The sequence below is a fragment of the Rhagoletis pomonella genome, unplaced genomic scaffold (assembly GCF_013731165.1).
Source record: "Rhagoletis pomonella isolate Grant_MI unplaced genomic scaffold, Rhpom_1.0 Rhpom_scaffold_00004, whole genome shotgun sequence".
In the NCBI taxonomy this organism is placed as follows: domain Eukaryota; kingdom Metazoa; phylum Arthropoda; class Insecta; order Diptera; family Tephritidae; genus Rhagoletis; species Rhagoletis pomonella.
The window spans coordinates 70,800,436-70,808,223 of NW_023458558.1; positions in this window are offsets into that span (position 1 = coordinate 70,800,436).

Genomic DNA, 7,788 nt, shown 5'->3' on the forward strand with positions numbered 1-7,788 from the left:
ATTGGTAATTAAGTTAAATAATTACAATTTTTCAGAAACAAAATCGAGAGGCGATATATAAAAAATGCACGCAAAGAGGAAACGTCTGGCAACACCAGCAAAGTTTTGAGACGATTTTCCGACGACTGCTAGAAAGGGGTGCTCACAGTTTGATGCTAAAGATGTCTCAAAATGTAGACGTCTACATTTTCAGACACAATTTGGAACGAACTGTGAACACCCCAAGTGTGACAAAATGTAGAGGGCGTCGTTTTCCAATTTGGTATGGGAAACAACAACACCACAGATTTTACGGTTAGAAAACGTCTTAAAATGTAGACGTCTACATTTTGAGACACTATTTGGAACGAACTGTGAACACCCCCATTGAATTGCACCCATATTTACAATAACACCACGGTGGAGAGAATACAGAGCACGATCCAGAAAATAAAGGCCCGTCCACATACAACTTTGGCGTTGCGTTGGCGCTGGCGTCGCTTTGACAGCGGCGCGCGTAACGCCCGTGCTTGCTACAATGAACGCTTAGCACAGAATACTTTGGTCACTAAATTAACATACTAGCGGCTGATAAATCAAAATTTTTACATCAATAATTGCATTAAAAACTATATTTCTTGCCCGCATTTGATTAAAAATTAAAATTAAATCACATAATTTTGATTATTTAGAACAGCTGACGAACGACGCGCGCGAAAAGTTGAGAGTTGGCCATCTTTCTGCGTTGTGTTGGCGTTGGCGTTGCCCAACTTTGGTTATATGGAGACTTTCATATAAATACATGTATTCATAGTCAGCTGTCGAAGCGACGCCAACGCCAACGCAACGCCAAAGTTGTATGTAAACGGGCCTTAAAGGTCGCGTCATTCGCGGACCGCTAACCCTCTCTTCGTCGATTTGACAGCATCCACCCAATCGCTGACGTCATAAAATACTTTTGTTTACATTCACTGTTGCCAACTTGATGCTTTTCGCACCAAATTTAGTGGGTATTAAAAACGTGAAAATTTTTGAGTTTCGCGCTAGGTGCGTTTTTGGTGCTTTTGTTTTTAGTTTGAAGACACCAAATTAGAAAATCTCAAAAAAAAATTAAGCAAAATTTATAGCAATCGTAAGTGTGGTAAGCAATTTTACAAAAATTTAAACAAAATCATGGCACAATGACAATCATAAGTGACAAAGAAATATGTGGCAGCACCTTCAATCATGCCAGAAGAAATCGACCGTTGTGCAAGAAACATTGATTTTTGAATCGGCATCCTTACAATAAAATTATGTATTCATATAAAGTCCATAAAATACATCAATACAAATTTGGTGCTTTTTCAAAGTCAAAACTTGGCAACACTGCCTTTTGGTCGATGCTTCCTCTTTTCCTTGTCGAGTTCGTCTTGCTCTCTCATTCGGGTATTTTTTGACGTCACGGCCAGTTGCTCTCAGCTCGATTGGCGCAATCTTGTATTCTATCATTCTTGAATACAGAGGTGGCGCCGATGACGATACCGCTACTCGGCTCTCAGTGATTTTGACAGAATCAGCTGTTTTGGTGACGTCATAGTAGAGATGTGCTGAGTCAATACTTTTAAGTACCCAATACTCTCGATACTCGGTACCGAAACAATTAGGTTTCGAATAAAAGCGCACATAGGCCAAAAATATGGAAAAAACGCCTAACAAAACCCGAATGTAAGAGCCAATAGAGCTTTTTTACTGACTCAAATGAAAGATGTATATATGTCGGTTTGATGCCATAATACAGAGAAACCCTTACTTGTTTGAAGCATTTTTGTTCCAGCTGAATCGGACGATATCATTTTTGTAGGCCTGGGACAGATTCTGTAACCAGTTAACGACAATTTTCGAATCGGTATCGGTTTTGACGACGTTTGATATCAAATATTTGTAAGTCAACAAGTGCGATATCGATCCGAAACTTGTCGCTAACTGGCTACAGAATCTCTCTCCTGAAAGGCTTCTTCATCCGTCAAAGTATTTTTCTTGAACCTTGGATCGACTAAGGTTAAAACTGATAAAATAATAAGGGTATTCATCAAACCTTATAAATGCATTGTAAACCGTATAAACTTATAATTGTGTAAACCTTATAAATGAACTGTCAAAATTTGTATGGAAACTTGTTTACACATTTCTGATATATTTATCCAGCGATTTCACGGAATAAACTTGATAAACTGAAGACAATGCAACTCTGTCGAAACTCTAGCTATGTTTTCTTAGGCAATAATCGGGATCCGCATACAAATTTTGCACGCAAATTCAACAACGATATGATCCTGATAGAGATCTGGTTCAATTATTATCCCGTCTGTTTGTTTTGTTTCGCTGATAATTCGCAAAGTTTGGTAGCCGTGACAAATGAATTCATACACAAACAGACATTCTGCCATTGTTTCTTATAACTTACTTCAAATAAATAGCCTTATGTTATAAGCACATTTATTTAAATAGATATCTCGTAAATATAATTTTTTCCAATTTAGTGAGGTAGATTCTATAATTTCTTTATCCCCGTGCTAGTAGTATAAAGTTAGGCACACTGCGCTTTATAACCAAAGAATAGTCGTGTTTTCTTTGGTTATAAAGCGCATGTGTAAACGAAAAGAGAGTGTGGGTCGTTCATGTAACAGAGTGCATAAACTTATAAGATTATCTGCTTGATAAAGTTATCGGTTTAGATGAATACCACTAATATTTTTCTGTGGCGATAAGTTCAAGTGTTTTAGCTGATATCATATAAATTAGTAATGAAAGTTTTTTCTAAACCTGAAATGCATATAATGGCGAGGGTTTAATGTAAATAATCGGTATCGGATACCGAAAAGGAAGTATAGGGTACCGAAATCTTTTTTAAGTATTGGGTACCGAGTATTGGGGACAATTTAGCACATCACTAGTCGCCCTCATTCTCGCCTCTCTCAGTTGTCAAGTCTACGATGACGTCACGCTAAAATTACTCTCTGCTGCAATCGGCGCAATCTTGTATTCTATCATTCTTGCAATAACACATGGTTGCAAACTGACACATAATATGTGTTGCCATATTGTACAATCCAATACATACAAAGAAGGCAATGTTTAAAGAGGAATACAGGGGAAATCAATACCAAAGAAAATGAAAATTTACCGCTACTTTTATTCTGGGCGTTTATTATTATCAATGAGGGTTTCCGGTCACGAACCCCTGTGCAAAAATATTGCCCATGACGTAGGCGGTGTTGGTCCCGCCCGATTTGTTTGCTTTAAGTTCGGTCGAAGGCCGCCTACGCAGAAAGGTGTGCTCTGCAAAAGGTGTTCAGCTCCTTTTCTTCGCAAAACAGAAAGGAGAATTTTGTGCCTGAGGGTTATAAGCCCCAAGTGCGGCCGAAGGCCGCCTACGTAGGTAGGTGTTCTCTGCAAAAGGTGTTCAGCTCCTCTTCTTCGCAAAACAGAAAGGAGAATTCTACTGCCTGAGGCTTATAATCCCTAAGTGCGGCCGAAAGCCGCCTTCGCAGAAAGGTGTTCTCTACAAACGGTGTTCAGTTCCTTTTCTTCGCAAACAGAAATGAGAATTCTTCTTTTATTATTCAAAATTCCAGTCTGGTAGCACCAAGTTGTATGTTATTTTGCTATCTTATTCATCGTTTATATGAAAACTTTAACAATAAATTATATAAGAACTATAGGGTTGCTAGAAAAAAGTTTTTTTTTTAAATCAGGGGGTCCTATTCTACCCCCCTCATCCCCCCTTTTTCTAGAATTTGCCGTCCGTCTACTAACATTTTCCCCGAAATTTGGTTACTGGCAAGTTATTGCATATTTTTTGCTAGAGATTACGAAAGCACAACTAATGGTAAAAGATTCGAGGAATGACGTAAAATCAAGGCGAATACTAACAATGTGGTGTTGACAAAATAAAAACAAAATTTACAACAAATTATACGTCAGTACAAAGCAAAATTACAAAAATTACATTTAGGTGATTAGCTTAAACTCGTAAAGTCCTAAACCGTGTAAAACTCGTAAGTTTACGAGGCTTTTATGGGAACGCCCATTTTGAAAAAGTATAAATAGTTGCGTAAAGTGACTGTTTAACAGATCAAACAGGATTTTGTGAAACAATTTTTGTTTCGTAATAGTTCCCATAACATCCCATCATCTTGTCTCTTATCACTCTTGGCTAAAATACAATTAAAAATACCAAATGCAGAAAACCTAAGTCAATACATACCACGTTTATACGTAAATAAGATATTTGCAAATAAAAATAACTTGCAAATACCTAACTCACCGTTTATTCGATGGTGAAAAATCCTCTTTTAATATTGCCTGATTATAAAAAGGCAATAATATGACCACCGCAAAAGAAAATAGAGTTAAAAATCGCAACGTCTTGATTATTAAAAGGCAATAAGTTGACCATCGAAAAAGAAAATAAACCTAAGAATGGCGGCTACTTGTGCTTATTTGTAAATAGTACCACTAATAATATAATAATAACAATAATAATAATAATAATAATAATAATAATATATTATTTATAATGTTGGCAAACTTCGAAAAAAAACATGGCCGACGAATTGAGAGAATGGTTTTACCTTGAAATGTTTTTATCATGATAATAATAATAGATTGGCGCTTACACATATGTATGTTAGGGTTTAGCCGAGCTTCTCCTCCGACTTGTGGCGTGCGCCTTGATGTTGTCACACAAAGCAGAGGGAGTTTTACGCCGACTCCGAACGGCGATTGTATTTTAATGAGAGTCTGTTTTTCATGGTAGAAATACACTCGGAGGTTTGCCATTACCTGCCGAGGGACGACCGCCTAGGGAAAACCTTTTTTCTATATTTTTTTGGGATGTTGCTTTGACCAGTGCTTGAACCCAGGTGTTGATGAGTGAAAGCGCGCACTGCTTACCACTACACCACAGCGGCCGACAACAGTATACTAGTATAGTACCACTAATCAATACTTATTTGCGTGATTTAGTTATTTGCAAATAAAAAATGAACTCAGCGTCCATACGGCAAAATTTACCATTTTGCGAATTGTTATTTGTAAATAATACGTGCGTATAAACGTAGTAACAGTTAGTGGATGAAATACATTCATTTTATTCATATGTTATTTTAGTAGTTTCATTGTTACTTTTCGGGCGCCATATTAACTACCTGACAATTAAGCAGATTGTAATATTTCGTGCTGCCACACGTGCAGCTTGGCCGTTTCTTTTTAGTCTGCAGGTGGTCTTTAAGGCTTCCCCACGTATGAAGACACAAAGTGACGGTAAGTGCAGCAGTGCAACAAGAGCAACGCCACGTGTTGTAGAGAAATCTTTCGTACCGCACACGGCAGTAGTTCTTTGAAGTCAGAGTCTGGAAGTAAGTAGTATGTTAAGTGCAGCTTGGCCGTCACGTAAACTCCTTCCGCTCCACCTATTTTCCACTACGTAGTCCATATCCTTTAGGATTGCAAATACCTCAGCCTGGAAGACCGAAGCATACTTGCCAAGAGAAAAGTTAATAAATTTAAGCGCAGCAGTGCATCAAGAGCAACGCCACGTATAGTAGAGAAATCTTTCGCACAGCACACGACAGTAGTTCTTTGAAGTTATGCAAGCAGACCTCCTACGCTCTTGATTGAGAATCTGCTCCACCATACCACTGACGCATAGCTAATTATGGGTCTGATCATAGAGGTATAAATCCAGAGGATTCCCTATGGTGACACACCACACGTTTTACCAAAGACCAGTTTACATTGCCAAAATGCTGCCCATTCTTCAGAGGTTTTGTGTTCCTTGTTAGATTCCCACGATAGTTTTGTATCCAAAGTTACTTATAGAAACTGCTTTTCCGGGTAATTCTGAATTGTGACTCCTTTCATTGTGAAGGCAATGAGACCATTCAACCTTCTCCGAATCCTGGTTTGGGACTGTGCTGTAACATCGAAATATCTAACAATTCATCTTCTTCGGACTATTTAACAAACAAACAAAAAATTTATTATGGAAATTTATTTGTTTTGTTTAAAATAAAATGAAAAACAGCTGTTTAATAAATAAATGTTTCAAAACTAGATTTTATTTCATTTCTTCTTCTCTGCACATCGATATTATTCAAAGGATCTTTAAATGCTTGAGAAAAACGTTCAAATTTGGTTATCGAACACATGAACTTACTATTGTTTGTATGTTAATACTCTCCCCTATCAAAAAAATTTAATGTGGCAAAGCTATGCTTAATGTTTACATCTGGATAAATGTCAAAAATCTGCTTTATAATCAAAAAATAGTAGTAATGAAACTAACTTTTTTTTGGATCATGCATTTTAGTATACAAATTTCGGCCTTTCGGCAACACTGATGTTTACGAGGTCGTTTGCGCATAAAATTTGCCTCGTAAATTTACGAGGGGCTCGTAAATAAAGCTCCATACAAATTTTGACAGTTCTTTTACGAGGCTCATAAATTTACGAGGTTTACGAGGCTTTTACGAGTATAAGGGAAGAGCCCTATTAATTTGACAAAAGTGCTATTACGAGTTGCGATCCCGTACGAGTCCGGACTAGTCAGAGATAGTCAGATGTTACTAGAAATCGATCCCGTACTCGGTTCTCTGACAATTGAGAGGACAAAAAAGAAAGTAAATAAGGTCGTCTCTCTGTCAGAAGTTATCAGTTTTAGTCCGAAGATTTTCTGCTGGTAAATTCTGGTATATGTGTCAAACGATCAGCTGTAGTGTGTTTGGCAACCAAATTGTAAACAAAAGACTCTACTAATTCATGTTGAAAAGTATTTATTTACTTGTTTAAGTGGATTCTGCTGAATTTGAAAGTATTTTTGGTTATTTACATGTGTGAGCTGAGTGTGCTTACATACAAAATAAGCAAAAATGTTCAACCAAAATTTGGGGTTATATTGAAGTTGACAGAAGTTACCATTTTTACTAGAAAGTGATCCTGTATATTTCAATGTTACTCTCTCGCTCTGAGTGAATTTTTATCTTTTGACAGTTTTACTAGTTTTAGTCCGAGGAATACGGGATTGTACCTACGATTATCTTTGACTATTTGAAGGGTTTACCCAAGACCGATAGAATACAAGATTGCTCTGATTAATGTGAAATTCGGGAGAGCAACGTGAATATGACATGTTCGCAGATTTTCCGGTGAAGAGAGCTGAGGGAGATCTATCAGTGCCCAGTAGAAATTTTATGCATATAAAATCGCTGTTGGTGGCATGAGCTTGCTGCTGTATATACATGCCATTATAAATGAACCTTCATTTCTATTTAACACGCGTGGTTTCTCAGAGCGTATGCGTACTCTAACCATACACTTGTACTGCTGCAGTATGCATATGGCTGTATATTAATGGAACAGTATTGTTACGATTGGGGTGTTCACAGTTCGTTCCAAATAGTTGGGGTGTTCACAGTTCGTTCCAAATAGTGTCTCAAAATGTAGACGTCTACATTTTAAGACGTTTTCTAACCGTAAAATCTGTGGTGTTGTTGTTTCCCATACAAAATTGGAAAACGACGCCGTCTACAATTTGTCACACTCAAAGGTATGTTTTTTACGCGTCTACATTTTGCAACCTCGCAGCAGGGTTGCTTTATGGCAATACTAATCGCATTTTTTTTATTTATTGGGCACGTTTTCTGTATTTGCATTTAATTTGAGCGCAATTTCTGATGAAAAGAAACAAATCAATGCAAAGAAATAACAAATATTAGGAATTGGTAATTAAGTTAAATAATTACAATTTTTCAGAAACAAAATCGA